Source organism: Hippopotamus amphibius, chromosome 1 (genome assembly GCF_030028045.1).
Source record: "Hippopotamus amphibius kiboko isolate mHipAmp2 chromosome 1, mHipAmp2.hap2, whole genome shotgun sequence".
Lineage (NCBI taxonomy): Eukaryota > Metazoa > Chordata > Mammalia > Artiodactyla > Hippopotamidae > Hippopotamus > Hippopotamus amphibius.
In genome coordinates this window covers 106,626,956-106,644,922 of record NC_080186.1, presented here as the reverse complement: position 1 = coordinate 106,644,922, position 17,967 = coordinate 106,626,956, and positions in this window count along the sequence as shown.

The following is a 17,967-nucleotide window of genomic DNA, read 5'->3' as shown; positions in this document are numbered from 1 at the left end:
GAAATATAGCAGCACAATCTTTTTAGGCCTTTGGAACCCAAAACATCTCTTCTCCTTTTTGTGGTCTTAGTTGTGGAGACCTTGACTGTTTGAAGAAAGACTGGCCAGCTGTCTTGCTCAGTGGCCTAAATTCTGCAGTTTTCGGATCACTACCTTGTAATGAAACTCAGGCTAAATATTTTCAGCAAGAACACTGCCATCTACTCCTGGTCCAGTCCATCTAGTGGCAAAGAATGACCAGGTTGACATGTTGCCTTCTTCCAGTTGCTCCTGATGCTGGTGTGTGGAGGAGGCGTATTGAGAGGAACAAGAGTTAAGGTCTCTCCAAACTGTGTGTCCATCAAAGCATTGGTCTCCTTATTGACTGATCACACTTGAAGGCTGATGGCTGGGATTTCTTCCATCAAATCTGTCTTTTGGAGTGTGGAAAGTGGTTGTTGGTTGGGATGTCGATTCTCAGGAAAGGATCCCTCCAATATTCTGTTGAGGCTTGAACTTGACTTGCTGTTGTAGATTTTTTTCATCAAATGGAAAAGGTACATTTTATAATATGGATTCATCCAAACTGGCAATATCTTTTCTTAGTTCCTAGGGAAACTGGTATCTGCAAAAGACAGAGGGAGAGAGAGAGATGAAACGGGAGTTTTCCTAGGTCCTGCTGATTCCTGAGCCTGGAGGGATTTCTACATATGACAGAGGCCCGGGCAGGCTGAGCTCCTGTTGACAGGAGGAGCTGAAGGGGGAGCCACAGGCTGGCTGAAGGGGAAAGTGAGATGCATAAGTTAGCAGAAATAGCTCCTGAAATTTTCATCCAGCCTGTGGAGCAGAATCTAGGGACCCCTGTCCTCACCCCACCAGTGCTTGGTCATATTGCAGCTCAAGCTGCTGCAGAGCCTTAGCCAGCTTCCTACCACCCAATCCGCAGCAGCCACTTTACTCTTGAACCCCTTCATCTGAATCGAATGATGACATTCTCACATGTACCAGGGATGGATGTACTTAGCATCCCTCGTACACATTCAGAAACGGACTGCTATGGGAGCAGAGATGCTTGCTGGAGAAATACACTCTCTTCTACCTCTACATCCCTGCCTTCTGAGGAGGAGGGACCGGCTACAGGGAGAGCCCTGCAATATGAGAGCCAACAGGGACCTCAGAAGGTATCCAAGTCCAGTTCCACCTTTTACAGATGAGGAGCTCTGGTGCCAAGGAACTAAGGACTAACTAAAACCACGTGGCCTGTGGTTGCCAACCCTGGTCTAGGACCCAGGCCACAGGCCCTTTCCATACACTTGGGGGAACAGAGAGGAGAGGCTCCCATGTGGAGGTGTCAGCAATTAATAGAGGCTGTTTGGTCACCCTCCTGGACAGGGATCAGGCTCTACAGAGAAATCCTGCTCCAGAGGGGCTGAGGAAACAATGGAAACAGGGAGAACTCAAAATGAAATTAGCAAAATGAGAGCAGGGAGTGTAACGGCGGCCCAACCCCTTTGTATCCCATGGACACCAACAGTCTATGAAGGTGATTTCATGCTGGATCCCCCGAGAGCATTGCTAGAAACGTTCTCAACCTCTAGACAAACACAACTCTGAAGTGAAAGGGAAAAAGCATTAGTTTTAGTTATACTAGATTCTCATCACTGTTTTCTTTAACTTTGCCCAAAGAAAGAGTCTCTCCTAGTATTTTACATTAGTGTATAGACGGGCATGAAAAAGGATACACACAGGAGAATGAGGCCTAAGATTCATTATGGGGCTTTTGCATAAAGAAAGAATTTAAGTAAAAAATGCATTTGTTGAATCTGCAGTTCTGAGCCAATTAGTAGGCTGTGAAATCCATTTAGTAACTAGTGAACTGCAAGTTGCATTTTAACAGTAGAAATGAAAACACTCCAGTTCATTATTGTGGTAAGGGGAGGTACTATTTTATACTGTGGGTTTCTATGTAATGTGTATTTTTTATTGTATCTTGTACTATAAAAATTGTAAAAAACATTGGATCCAAACAGAGAGATTATATATCGAACCTATGTATCTATCTTTTTTCTCTTTGCTCTGAGCTATACAAATAGTTCTGTTGAGAGAAGAATGCTAATTCCCTTAAAGGCTGATCTTCAGCTTTTCTATGAAGTAGCCACACGATGGACACTGCCATACTGGTTACTGACGTCCTACCAGATCCATAGTCCTTCTAATCCCTAGACGCATATTAGCAGAGCTTTTAAAAATACTGATACCCAAACCTCACCACAGAACTTTACAATCAGAATTTGAAGAGATTGGGTTAAGGCATTCAAGTTAGATCAAAACTCACCCACTTCTTGTTTTCTAACTGCATGATTGAGAACTACTCACTAGACCTACACTGTTTCATACCATTCTTTTTCTTCTCTCCTTCTAGTCCACCATGGACTTCTTTCCCACTGGCCCTAAAGATTTTTTGGCCTTTCTCCGACACTCCCATATAAATAACTTGCCTTCTCAATTAGATTTGTCTGAAGCAATGATTATCTTATATTCTTGTGTATCTAACTGGGTCTTCATACATCTGGCCCAAAGGTAATTCACTCCAATGCTCTCCTCCATTCCCTGGCCTCAGATTCCAACTCAGTTCATTTTTCTGGATTCTTACTGAACATGTAGAAGCAGTCATTTGCAAAAAGGGAGAGGTCTGAATGCCTATGCACCTCACGTCTATGCATTTTGAAAACCTGGCCTCTGCATCTCCTTTTGGCCACTGTGCCTTTAGCGTGCCATCTACTGTCCTCCAACTACTGCCAGCTCCAATGAGTCCCTGGAAGCCCCATGCACATCAGCACAGAACTGCCCACCTGGAGCTGAGGAGAGCCCTGACTCCAGGCCAGTCCAGGACTCCCACCTATGACCCAGGCTCTTATTTAGTTTTTATAATCAGGGCTCTTTTCCTCAGTTTCAGCATTTCTTATTCAGGTGGAGAAGTTGAGGGTTAAGGGCTGTCTGAGGTTGGGTCCTCCAAATCCAACCCACATGCAAGTAATTCATTCAGTCGTGATCCTGGAAGGAAGAGGCAGTGGATTTGGGGGGGATGGGCAAGGAAAGGAAGCTGAAGAAACCAAGAGCATATGTGGTATCAGGCGAAGCAGCATGTCTTCAGTGTCTTAAATGATGCTCTTCTGATGAGGAGGACCATGGATCTGAGCCTCCCTATGGCTGAAAGGAATAGTCAGAGGGAATATCAGGAGAGCAGTTACAGAGACTGAACAGGGTTCAGAGTGCAAACAGGAGAAGGAGATGGAAGGGCCTGGCAGGGAGGCAGCCCCCATGGGAAACAGAGCAAAGACCAGACGAGGTAGCATCAGCTGTTGAGGGCACAAAGGAGGAAGAGGAAAATTAGTGTGAGACTGAGCTGTAACCTTAAGTGAAGAGTATAAGGCAGGAGTGCATGGAAGAGCCTCAGGTGTGCTTACCTCTGTACCCTAAGCTTGAAGGCCAGGGAATCTGCATGCTAGTCTCCACATGCTGAACAGCAGTTTTCTTCTGATAATCTTCTGTTTCAGGACACTTAAGGCATGAATCTTGCTGCAGACCAGACACTCATGCTTGCTGGCAGCTGAGCCCTCACCCTCCAGCTTGGGAGGGTTCTTCATGCCGATGGAGGCATCCAAACCCAGCTCTGACATAAAACCACAGACAACAGGATCCATTGTTACTCATGACCTTCCTATGACTTATTCCCCCACCCAAGAGGGACAGCAAGTAAGGAAAGTGTCCAGGAACAAGAAAGGCCACCTGAAAGGCCATGGTCAGGTGAAGCCAATGGAGACATTTTTATATGTGCTTTTTGTTGATCTTCCTTACACTACCCAGTAAGATTGCCATGGGACAAACATGTTCCCAAATGCCAAAAAAAATGTCAAGAAAAATAAAATTGATAACAAAGGAAAGGTCCTAGGTAGAAAAGGCAAAGGCAAGGAAATCATTCCAGATACAGGTTGTACAATTGGGAGGGAAGAGATTGTGGAGATCAAGCAAAGTCCATGTTGAAGGGAAACCTCATGATAGAAAAAGGTGCGGGAAGCCTGAAACTGGAAAATTTAAAAATATGCATCAATATATATTTCACATATATATGCATATATACTATGTGTAATACATAGTCAATCTAAATAAGGCATGGAAGATACGATAAAATGCAACAACTCTCACAAGTGTGTGTGTATAAAGGAACAAACACATGAGCGTGTTGAGATATCGACTGGATCGTTCTAATGGACTCCTGATGAGCTGAGTTTGAAAAAGCAAGGAGGAAAATAAGAAGAATGAGAGAGCGAAGCTCTGGTGGGAAACATGAACTGTTACATATTGGGGGTGGGATCCCAGGGTGGAGGAGTATGAATCAAAAGTCTATTAAGATTATCCTTTGCTGCAAAGTCTGATGCGAAGCCTGGATTTATGCTGAGTCCTCTGGGGAAACTGAGTAGGAGACAGAGTGACTGAGCCAGCGGGGTTAGGTCTTGGCTGGGAATGTGGGAAGCCAAGGACGAGAAAAGGAGAGACTAGAGAGAAGAGGAGACAACTAAATACCACAAGACCTACTGGCACGTGGCAGGGCTGTGCATCCCTGCACTCCCTGAGCACCTTCTATGAGACTCTCCCTGGTGCCACAGGGGCGCTCCTTCTTATCTCACCCCCGCCGAGGATGTGGGGCTCTGCTCATTTCTCAGATGAGGCCATCACCTGAGGGGAGAGCCCCAGGCAGCCCCAGGCTCCGGTGCAGATGTGGAGAGAGGTGGAGGGTAAGGATACATTCGTCCCGGGTGAAACGGATGTGAGGGTTTCAAAGCTCTTTTAAGACAATCTGAGCAGTGGTGGATCCTGGGGAGAAGAAAACTGAGGACATGGCCACGGAGCTGAGTGAAGAGGGTGAATTACAGGGAGTGTCGTCAAAGAGACTGATCGGTGCACTTTATGGATGAGGGTGGCCCTTTATTTTAAAAAGAGAAGAAAACGAGAAAAATAACCTGGATATGAAAAGCAAACAGGAGTGTGAGTTGTGGAGCCCTGTTTACATTGCTACAGAATGTTACTAATACACTGTTACTGAGAGCATCTAACAGGGAAAATTGTCTTGAGGGTGGATGTTGAGAGAAGAGGAAAATATTGGCCAACAAGCCTTTCTGAGAAAGCAAGGGTAAATGGGGTCCAGAGAAAATGGAGATCATAAAAACTATGCTACCGCAGAGCATACAACGCACGTGCCTTCATTTTGTAAATGTTAAGCACCAGAAAGACCTAATGGTTAGGGATTATATATTCATAGTGGTTCTGAAACCTTTTTTACTGAATCAGGCACTCTGGACGTTACGTTGCTTAATATTCTCAACAACCCTGAAATGAAGATAGAATTTTTCAAGAGTTCAGATGAGGACGTGAGGTGTAAATATCTAAGAAGATAAATAACTTGGCTCAGTTAAACAGGAATTTGAAAACCCAAGGCCTGAGGCAGAGCTGATCCTAAACCCCAGGCTCTTGCTCTCTGGCTCTGTTAGAGCATCACAGATTTCACCTGGACCTATCGTAGGCACAGGAGGGACCCCATTGCCTCCTCCACCCACAGCCCTGTGATGGCTAGAGCTTCTAATCCTCTTTTTTTCACTTACCTGGGAAGAGTGGCCCTTGGTTTCCAGAATCAGTATTAGTGTTAAAGCCCCAGACGATGGAGGAAAGATTGACTGTGGCTCTGCTGTCACCACAACCGAAATGCTGGTCCGGCTGTAGTTGCACATCATTGGTCTCGTGGGTGCTTTTCTGCAGCTGTGCTTGTGAAGTTTGCACCTCTGACCCTTGGAAATTCACAGGCCCTTGGAGACAATCCTCCCATGTGTCACCTGAAAGGAAAAGAGGGTGCGGTAGGACCAATCCAAGTTTTCCTTTGTTAATCCCTCCCAGAACTGATGTGCCTTCCTATCAGTGAGACCATCCAATGACCCAGACAATAAAGGCAGAAATCGTGTCCATGAAGGAGAGGTCATGTTTCTGGCTGTACCTGTGGATGCTGAGATGGCAGTGCTAGGCTCCAAGGTCCGTGAAAAGAGGAATCACCCACTTGAGTTTAGAGGGTTTTGGATGGCACATGAGATTGCATCTACTATTCAGTTACTAGCCTTAGTCCTGTAGCCGAGTGAAGAGGTTCTAGACAGGCTTCAAGGCCTGGGACAGAAAGAGTTGTTGATATCTACCCACAAGAATAATAGAACAAGGGAAGGAATATGGCCTAATGGCTTCAGGTACCACTAGAAAAGTGAGTTGGGTAACTAGAGTACATGGACCAGTTAAATGATCCCTTCACAGTTCTGGAGGCTTTTGAACTTGCTTGAAATTTTTGACTACAGTTCCACTCACCCATACATGTATATATTCTGTTGCCACATGGGGCAGAGTGGGGGTGGATGGTATCAGCAGATAGAAGCAGTTGTAGCAGAGGCCCGAATCCCTTATTGGAAGCTGAGGTACAGAAGGACTACAGAATCAGAGTGTTTGCTTCTTTAGGGACAATGTAACACAATGCACAATCCTTATATTACACTCCCCTGCAGTGGGGTCTGGGCAGTGCCTGTAACCAAATGTGTTGCTATTTCTCCTGTGAAATGAATACATATTCTCAGAACGTGGGCTAAGCAAAGATATCAAGTACCCTCATCCAGTCCAGGTCAGGCTCAGGTGGGGTTGTGCCCCACAGGACCTGCTCCACATTGCTGTGAGGCTCCCGTCTGGCCTCTCTCCTATACATCTGCATCCTCAACAAGGTTTGTTTAACTGTTTCTTTAAAGTGTCTCTCATGTATCTGTTACCACTGAGTCTTCCAGAGAGCATCTATGTCTGACTCTCATCAGTGATTCAGCCAATCTCCTTCTAACTGCTTCTCTGATTCTGTCCTCTCCACACCGTCAAAGGTCACCTGTCTTATTACCCCCAAATGCTGTTTCACCGCACGCTCCTCGGCTTGTGGAAATCCATCCTCCCTTCTCTGGTACACGAGCTCTACACTCCTCACCTGCCTTTGTAGTCCTCCTGTCATCTGGCTCCTCTCTCTTCTGCAACATCCCTTCCCACAACTGCCTTCTACAAATCCTCCCGGACTCAGGCTGGCCCCTCGTTGACCCCAGCCCTGCACCAGGAGCCTCTTTGAGCCTCCAGGGCTTTTTCCACAAGCACTTCACTCAGCCTGCTGTGCCCTTCATATTTCCAACAGGCAGAGTTTTTTAATCATTAATCATCAATTTTCGGACACTTAATCAGATTTTATGGTAATTCACATTTCAGATGGGTAAAACCTCTTAAATTAACAAATCCTGTGGGTGAAAGATGTAACAAAACCAGGTATCCCCATTCTCCAATCTGATTTTCAATCAAGATCTAGGATTGTTTTTAATGATCACTCCTTAATTTCATCATATATATTTAACCCTCTTCTCCAGACTAATGGGCTTTACTAAATGAATGCTTTGAATATTCTTTGCATTTGCATGGGAAAAGGACAAAACATTTTATCAAACATCAACACTATTGCCCAATATTATTAGTTTGGCATGATGGGAAGAGCCGCTAAGAAAAGCTCAAGTTGTAATTTAAAAATATAGTGTTTGCACTGTTTCCACAGGGTTTCTCCTTATACAGAGAGAGGGTGGGGCAGACGCGACCACCTGTGCCCACACCGCTGCATCACAGCTGTCCACACTCTTATATCCACACTGTTCTCAGGGTATCATCAGAACCCAGACACAGGATGGATCCGTGGATTATTTAGATGTTCCACTCATTCCTCTCAGCCCATCTGTGTGGGTGACTTGGCCTCTCCGGGGCCGTTCTGAATGAGGGCCTGGCAGGGCTGGGCCACATCACATACATCTCACTTGTGAGACCTGTGTCTGAGCATCACTCATTCCCGTCATAGACACTCAGCCCGGCTGCTGGTGTTTCTGAGACAGAGCTCTGCAGCTTTCTGAGGGCACCAGCACAGCCAAATTCAAGGCCTCCCTGCACCCGGAGTGAGAGCAGATAACCATGGCGGCAGGAGGTGGAGAGAGGCGTGGACCCTCACCCTGGCTGATTTTCCCTGGAGAGCCTTAGGCAGCTGCGGCTCCACCTGGAGGGGCTGGATGAGCCGCTGGCTCTGCTCACAGGACAAAGTGCACTGATGGATGAGGTGCTGGGATCTGAGCGAGGGACCACAGCGGTTCTCTGCATGTCTGGCAACTTTGTGTGTAAGATTGATAGTTTCAAATCATTTGGTTCAGGGCAAAACGGAAAAGGTGAGTGACATCCTCTCTTAGGCACTGACGGGTACAACTGCTGAGAGGAGTGAACAGACCTGAGCCATGGAGTCAGGCCAAGGAGAGGCCAATGTCCCACCTCCCAGTGGCTGGGAGTCTTGGGCAAGTGAAGTGACCCTGCTGAGCCTCAGTGCCCTTGGCTCCACCGTGAGCTACCACACCTACCTGAGAGGGTCCAGGGAGGACTGAATGGGTTATGGCGCACATGGAGCTCACTTAGTAAGGGGCATGGTATACAACAGGTGCACAAGAACTGTGTGTTCCACTTCTGATTTGTGAGTTACTATGAGCCTTTGCTTCTTTGCTCCTCAGGGAGGAATGGGAAACGGGAATGAAATGGTTTCCAATGTGAAAAGGCACAAACTGACCAAGAATGACTGAGGGGCAATTTTTCACACCCAATTTCACTATTAAATAATGAGATTGAATCAGGAGCATCATGGAGTTTCTCGCACTTTCTACAAGATGATTTTATGAGTAAAGCTCCTAACAATCCAAATGTGTCTCCTACAATAAAAGTTCAAAAAATAACCTGAGAAGGAAAGAAAACTGGCCTTACATTTACAAACCCTATGAACTGCTGCCCAAGGGGATCTCGGTCAACAATTAGGCCAGTATCCCCATCAGGTGTGCAGGTTGTGGATGGTTTCTGTGAGAGGATACCACTGAGCGTACACACACGATTGCAGCTGTAACCCATCATGGGAGACTCATGATTGCTGCACAAAGGAGGAAAAGCAGGGCTGTTTCTGGAGGATGGAACACCAGAGGCCGATCGTTGGCTTCGTGGAAACCGCAGGGCATGGGCCCATTTTTATATTCAGGATCTGCTATCTAAATGCTTCACAGGGAGGTGGGCAGCCCAGAGGGAAAAGCCTGGAGCTGGGGAACCATAACAGGGAGCAGACTGCAAACAGGAATGCAAAGCCAGAGAGTTTGTAAGAACCTATTCAAGAAATAAAATTAGCAACATAATGTAAAGAATATAAGGATTCTTATCTTGGAAAAAGAGGTCTGTTACACAAATTCCTGCAGGTGAGATGGTGGCAGCCGAGATGTCGCCCTTATCCCTCCCCTTCCCCACTCTGGCCTGACCATACCAAATGCCTGCACTGGTGAGGGGGTCCAGGTGACAGAGGGTAGCCTGGGGCAAGAAGAAAGGAAAGTTATCTGACCCGCTTGTTGCCTTTTAAAAATTAAATCCCAGAACCTAGTTCAAACCAACACAGGTCTGAGGGCCTGTTTACAGGGATGCCGCTCATAGCCTGTCCAGGTTGTTGGATACAAGCAATAGAAAGGCTACCTGGGGGCCCACTGGGAGTCTTATGCCCTTTACAAAGGAGTACTCACCATGTGCATCTGGAGCCGAGAAGACTTCCCGGTTATCCGATTGGAGTGAGGCACTTCTCTGAGGCCTGCAGGAGTCTGACAGATGATGGTCAATAGAACCCACCAAATAACATTCGTCCAGTGAGTCCTGCTGGACTTCATTCTCTTCTCCCACCGGCAGCTCCATCCTGAGGCAGGTGGGATCAGAAGGACTGGTGATTACACAAGAGGGATTAGTGAACACAGAGTCCTAGCCGGTTTGGATGGGAGTTAAGGAACTAGTCTCAAAAAGCAAATGGGAAGTCCCCATAAAGGGAGACACAACAACCCTCCCCTATCTGGGGCTGGAGGGTGCTTGCAAAGGGAAAGGGGGGGGGGGCAGGGGAGAGTGAGGAGGAGGTACTTCCAGAACGGATCAGAAAGGAGCTCAGGAGGAGGGAGGCTGAACCACCCCCGTACACAACAGTCATCTCACACACACTCTCAGAAACCATAAAGGCAGCTTCAGCTCTTTTGCACAAGTCTTGTTGAAATTTACATGCAGCAGCCAAGTGAACACAGGCTCTGGCAGCATAATGGGCTTCTAGAAATCCTGTATCTTCAGGGCCAATTTCTCTAATACTGGGATGTGACCTGAACGTTTTTTTCTCACTGCTTTCCTCGCCATGAAACACCCGCTAGTGTGGTAAGGCCAAGCAGGCAGAGGCAGAGACGCATCTCATGCTGCTTTTAAGAAAAAGGGAGAACAGGAGCGTGCAAGAGACCCTGTGACTGATTAAGACCCCTGCAGCAACTGACTGCAGGTTACTGTAACTGAGAGGGATTCACAAAGGGGCCCATCCAAGCACCACAGCAAAAGCAGACGACATCGTGAACGGGACCCTTTGTGGTTGTCTGAGTGGAAGAAGCAGGCATATTCAGCACTTTCTGATTCCCCTGCAACTGAGAGGACCAGATGTCACCACTGAATTCAGACCCACACTTCTTTGAAGTTACCTAGAACAGATGAGGTCTTGGTCTTCCTCTTCCTCAAGAACAGTATGATTTTCTATGGATAAATTCGGAAACATTAAGCCGATCGTCCTGCGTACGTTAATAATCCAGTATCCAATACTACCATGGGGACCAAACGATCCCCAGTGGGACCATAGGGTATTTTAAGAAGAAGATTCCAGGAGGCCTCAGGTTGGGTCTTGGGTACCTGCCTTGATTTGCTTTCCTGAGCCATCAGGCAAGCTCTCCCTGACCTGGCAGATCCCCACCACAGCATCCTCTTCCAATTCTGAGTAAAAACTTAAAAACATCTCAGACAGATGCTGGGCAACAGCTCACCTGCCTTCTAACAGAATCATATTCAGGCTTTTCTCATCATATGCTGGCTGGTTTAGCTGAATGATGATTGGAATCTACAAAACCTCGAATCCAAATGAATCTTTGCGGCTACTTTGAATCTTTGGCCATTCACCGGGTGGGGAAATGCCAGGACTCTGCCTTGGTTCACGGAAACATACAAGCAAGGTGAGGGTAGGGGTCTTCGTATCCTCATATCCAGATGACGGTTTTGCTAAGAGGACCAACTTAGAGGAGACAGACACTGGGGATGACAGCAGTGACACCAGGGAAACAACAAATCCAAAGATGGAGTTAAGGCTGTCAACATCGCTGGAAAGGCACAGACATCCAGGGATGTTTGGGGGTATGGAAATGGGAGCATTTGGGGTAAGAAGAGACATTTCATGGGTATCAGGAAAGAAGACAGTCATCTCTGCGCACTTGCACATTTGCAACTGAGTGAGTTTGTCACACCTACCTCGGGTCCAGTGATCTAACTCAGGGCCTGACCCACAGGCTCGGCCAGGATGAAGAAGAGACACTGCTCCCTGACCCACCTGATGTCTGTGCTTAAAACTCTATCATAAAGCCTGATTCAGATCACTCTGTCTACGGAGCTTGTACACACTGGGGAAAAATCTCAGCACCGCCTGAGGCGTGGGGTACAAGGAATTCAGAGTGTACCTGGGAGTCCAGTTGGAGTTTTATCACATCGGCAAGAGAATACTCACTGCTTACATCTGGAGCATAGGGGACATCCACTTCCTCACATGAGAAGATGGCGGTGCTCCTATAAGGCCAGAAGGAGTCTGACCGACCAGGAAGCACTGAGTAAGTCAAGTGGTATTCATCCAGTGAGTCCCGTGGGACACCATTCTCTCCCATCTGCGGCAGCTCCCCGCTGAGCCTGGTGGGGGAGGGAGGACTGACGATTAACCCAAGAGGGATCAGCTATCCTAGAGTCCTATCTGGTTCTGATGGCATGTTTACGGGAGTGGTGAAGCAAGCCAAGGACCTGATCCACTAAAGATGGAGCAACTCCCTTTTGGGTGTGGGACAGAGTGTGTTTCTACAGGGGCAGGAGCTAGAAAGGACAGCAGGTGCTCAGTGCTCTGGCCAAATAACAAGCTGGTGAAGAAAGAGACTGAATTATCTCCAGATGGTACAGCCATGACTCACAACATATAGGGTCACGTAACAGTGCCTTTCACCTTCTCGTTTACATTACAGTGAGTGTCACATGCAGGGGCCACGAGCATACAGCTTTTGGGGCATTCTGCTATCGCAGACATCTCATGCCACCAAGGCCTCTCTAAATATTGTAGCATTATATAATAATATTATTATCTATTCACTTTTCTTACTGTGACATACATGTCAATGTGCTAATACCAAACAGGCAGAAAAGAGCTATGCACTCACTCTCTAAACCATCCTGGAGATAACAAGTCTATGCAAGAAAATCACTCTCATTTAGTTCACCTGGGTCAACCTACTTGGGTTATGAACTTGAGATGTTACAAAGAAATGGAAAACAGTGTAAGTACCACAATGAAAGCAGAAGACATTATGATAAAGGATAATTCATGGTTGGCAAAATTGATGATACAAAATATTCAGCACTTTCTGCTTTCCCCTGGATCAGAGGTCTGCAGATGTCATCATTGTATGAACAGCCCACAAATATTCATAACTACCTGGGGGCAATAGCCTCTGGTCCTTCCAGGTCATCCTGATCACTTTGGTTTTCTGCAAATAAATTAACAGGACAATTACATGGGGCAAAACCCTTTCACAAAAGCCCAATTCGATGCCAACCTTCACACTGTCCTAACAGGCTTTGAGGGAAATATCCTAAGAGACCCCAGATAGAGCCTCATAAGAAGGTGCTGGGTTTCCTTCTTGAGCCATTGGACAAATCTGCTTGATATGACAGGTCATCAGCACAGTATCCTATGTCCTGAGTCTGTGCAAACAGCTAAACAAATCATTTCCCTACAGATCCTGCGGAACTACCGAGCTACCTAGAGCACTGCTGTAACATTCAGGCTTTTTCTATCTGAAATGCTGTTTGTCAATGGGTTAGAAGAATTATACTTTGAGATTAGATGGGAGTGGAATCCATACACCATCAAGTCAAAAGAATCTTCAGAGCTACAAAGAAACAGTGGCCATTCGTCAGGTTGGGACGTTCCAAGGCCCTGCCTTGCTTCAGAGAAACATACCAAAGATGACAGTGGGGCTTATGTTCTGGTTTCAGAAAACTCTGGACAAGATAATACAAATGAAAGGAGCTGGAATATGGGTTGACAGAAGTGAAATGAAGGAGTGACAACTCCATAGATATAAACAAGACTGCCAACAGCCTCGGACAGGTAAGGGAACTCAGGGACATTGCTCAGGAATGAAAATTAGAGCATTTCATGTGATATAAAAGATTCATTCAAAATTAGGAGGCCTGCAAGGTACTTCCTGTGCCACAATTGTAGTGGTACATGTGAGTCTGGCAGGACCACCTTGGGTCCAGTGATTTGCCACAGGGTCGTACATGACTAGCAACTGAGAAAACTTCACTAACCTGTGGAATGTCTTGTTTTAAATGCCATTGTAGTGCCTGGTTTGAACTTCAGTATGTTCGTATACTGTCTATCTAAGGAGATTCATTCTCTCAAGTAGACTAACAAAGAGGATGCAGATTACCTGGAAGACCAGTTGGAATTTTATCCTCTTTAGCATGGGAGCAACCACAGGCTCCTTCCACAGCAGACCCCACTTTCCCTTCATCAAATGCACATTTTCCATCACTGTAAGGCTGGTAGCAGTTAGCACCTTCCTGGACACTTGAAGGAGCCAAAACACATTCATCTTGGGATTCCTGGAGCACTTCCTTCTTTTCAACCTCCTGCAGCTCCACTCTGTGTCAGGTGGGAGAGGGGTGACAGAAGATTAAATGAAGAGGATCAGACACCAAGCCATCCTGGCCGGTTTTGATGGGAGGCAAAGTCGTGGTCACAGAAAGCAAAGGCAAAGTGGTCTTAAAGACGGAAATGACTATCCTTCTGTGTGTGCAGTGGAGTGTGGCTTCCATGGGGTGGGAGAGGGAGAGACCAGCAGATGCTAAGTGCACTGGCCACACAACCAGCTGTTGAAGGAGGAGAATGAACGCTCCCTGCATGCTCTAGTCATGACCCCCAGCACACACGGAGAACTAAGACAGTGGTTCCAACTCTTTTGCATGCTTTGTATTGATCTGTACTTGCAGTGTCAAAGTGATACAGCTTTTGAGGAATTACAGACTCTAGATATTCTCCCTTCAGTAACTATTTTCTCAATATTTTGTTATAACATGAATTTTTTCTAGCTTCTTCACTTGCAGTCAAGTATTTACCAACATGCTGACGCCAAACAGGCACAAAGTAGCTGACTCTCGCCCTACTGTTAACCACACGGGGAAGAACACTTGATTACAGGAGCTCCCAAGTTTGCCTGTTCCACCTGGGTCAACTCACTGTACCTCACTGTACCTGAAGGATTAAGAAATTGAAACACACACAACTTCTGAAGTGAAAATAGACAACATTCTTAAAAGGGATATTTCGCTGTTGACTGAGTGGATGAAAGAGTTGTATTTAGTAAATTTTCCCCCCTGGATCTGAGGTCTCCTGATGTCACTCTTGACATTCACAGCCCACAGATCTTCAGAATTACCTGGGGGACACTGGCTCTTGTCCATCCACTTGCACATGATCATGCTGATTGTCTAGTAAGAAATTCAGACACAGTGAGTCACAAGAAACAAATTACACCTCACACGTACCAACTCAGTGAACACATTTCCCGCAAGGACATTCATACTCTCAATGCAAGAACATAATACGATATTCCAGGACACTTAACTCCTAGAATCAGGGGGGACCACTTCCAGACCCATCAGGGAACTTCTCAGGAGCGCTCTCCCAATATCCTTTGTTCTGAGTCTGTGGAAATAGTTAATTTTCCCCAGTGATCCTAGAAAGTGAGCTGAATTATTTTCTAGAATTGTTTCTACAATATTGGTTAGGCCCATCAGATTTTGTTGCTGTTGATACTTTAGAGAAATTTATCCTTAACACTAGAGTGATGGATGAATTTTACAAACCCTCAAACTAAAAAGAATCTTTGGTGCTACAAAGAAACCATGGCCATTCAAGGCTGGAGGGACTGCCAGAGGCCAGCCTTGCTTCATGGAAACATCCAGGCAAGACAATCAATGGTACAGTTGTTTCTGTCCTGGTTTTCAGATGACTGCTTAGCTAAGAGAAGCCAACATAGAGAAGATGGAGACTGGGGCTGAGAGCAGTGATACCAAAAAGAGAAATCACCTCTCCTAAGGTATAAGCCAGTCTGCCGTTGTGTTTGGATCAGAAGAGAAAGGCCAGGGACATTTACAAAAACAAAGTTAGATCATTGCAGGTGACAAGGCATATCTGATCTAAAGCAAGTCTGACAGACACCTCCTGTGGATGACCACCCAAGGTGGGTGAGAGTTGTCACACTGATTTGGGTCCAAATGCCTGACACTGGGGCCAGGGTGACAGAGGCATGACCAGGGCCTAGAAAGGGGTGAAGGCTCCCTGGTCCACCCGATGTCTGTGTGTCTTAATAGATCCTTTTCCCTGGTTTAAATCAAGATGTGTCTATAGGGCCTGTCTTCAGAGACGAGCTTCCTCAGTCTACACAGGTTGTGGGGAACAAAGAACATGGAGGCTACCTGGCAGATCGGTTGGCATTCCATCCTCTGCAGCATGGGAGCAACCACAGGCTCTGTCCAGAGCAGGGCCCACCTCCCAGGCATCACATGCGAATTTGCCATCCCTGCAAGGCTGGCTGCAGTCAGAACTTCCTGGGAGATGCGAAGGAGTCAAAACACACTCATCCTGGGATTCCTGATGCACTGCCTCCTTTGCAACCTCCTGCAGCTCCAAGCTGTGTCAAGTGGGAGAGGGATGACAGAGAAGTAAACAAAAAGGATCCGACCCCTTGCCGTCCTGGTTGGTTTTGATGGGAGGCCTAGGGAGTGGTCACAGAAAGCAAAAGGGCAGTCCCCTTAGAGAGGGAAGGAACTATCCTGCTTATGTGAAGTGGAGTGTGGCTGCCATGGGGTGGGAGAGGGAGACCAGCAGGTGCTCCGTGCACTGGCCACATACCCTCTGATGAGGAATGAGACTCAACCCTCCCAGGATGGTACCTTCAGGAACATGAAGCACAAATCAGCTTCCACGCCAGGTGCTACCCCCTGGTCCTACGCCATGTTCAATGTAAGATCAAGTAGTCAAGTGAATACTGCTATTAAGGCAGTATACACTCTCAGAGACGTTAGGCCTTCTTTTTAGGAATAGAAAGGCCTCCAAGGCCTCTTTCTCTTACTCTTGTGAAATAGCAACCAATGTTTTGTCTAGATAGTTTTCCTGATCTTTAGTTTCTCTAGTTACTTCTCTGCTAATTCCTTTGCTAGGTACCTTCCTCCCAAGGACCTAAAACAACTGTGTAGGAATAGATATTCATCTCCCCTTGGAGCTCCTTTAGGAGAGAACAGCTATCCTCTGTGTGTGCAGGAAATCCTAGGGATGGTGCGTTCAGCTTGGATTACATGTACAAGTAGCACAGAGATCACAGACAACCAAGTTACCAGGCCATCTCCAGGTGGGTTGAGTGAAGTAACTCAGTACAGCCTGCAGGTTTGCTTATGCTTGTATCTGGCATCTTTGACTCTCTTGACCTCACTTACTCTTTCTGTGACCCTGTCCATATGTTACCTACACATTACCTGCTCCTGACGGTTCATTGGTACCTGGGCGTGAGTGTTTCTTCTGCTGGTTCATCTTCCTCATCTTCATCAGTTTCTACAAGCAAATTCAGAAATATCCAGTCAGCTTCTTGCCACTTCACCCACGACAAACACAGCAACCCATATGGTCGTAGAGTCATGACTGTCTGTGTGTGAACCGGTACTGTGCGGAAGTTCTAGTGCCTTGTCTTTACACACCCCGCCCCCAGCATGGATTTCTGACCCATCAGGACGTCTGACTCTAGACCAGAGGATCACCATTGTGGCACCTTCTGCCTGCAACTGGGCAGACATTTAAAAGGTCTTTTCTTCCTTATATCACTGCACACTTGTCCACCTTCCATCTCGACCTCTACATCTGCATCATCCATCCTGCCACAAATTCTGCCAAAGACACAGGCTCTCTAAACCTTCTCAGCTCTCCCAAGATCCCTTCCTTCCTCTGAGGAGAGCAACCACATCCCGCATCCCTCCACCTGGGAACATCCTGGGCTCTTCAAGGTGGCTTCTGTGTGTTATCAAGGGAAAGTCTCTCTATGGAAAGGGGTCCAGTCTAAACAACATTCCCAGCACCAAGGCTGACTATATCAAGTACCTTATCGGACACCACACTGTGAAGGGCTTCTTTTTCTGCTGTGCATTCATACATATTTCCTCATTTTATCACTAGAGCTATCATCAACAGATTATTTGATCTATTTTACAGAGGAGGAAACAGACGCTAAGAGAGGAAAAGTCAATCACTCGCTCACTGTTACTGAAGGCAGCACTCAGGCTAAACCTGGAAACTTGCATGCTTAGTCCAGGGCTCTTTCCACTCTCACAAGCTGCCTCCTGTCACATCGTCCTTTCTGTGCTTTAACACTGGGCGGATGCTGCCTCCTGCCCCAAAGGCCATGGTCCATCAGGAAGGAATCAGTTGCAATACTATGCCCTCTACCCTGTGCATTTCTCCCCGTCCTCCCACTCAGCCAGTCCTGCTCCTCTCAGAGCCCCAAATGGGCCATGGAACGGGAAAGCTGAGAAAAAAGAAAACCACATCCTAGTCGAGGTGCACAGTCTCTTGGGAGTGGCTCAGTGTTATCAGGTTCTGTGGGCCCCTTACCTGGGCTGAGCTTGCGGGCAAGGCGCTCTGCCAGCCTATGTCCCTCAGTCAGCTGCTCTCGG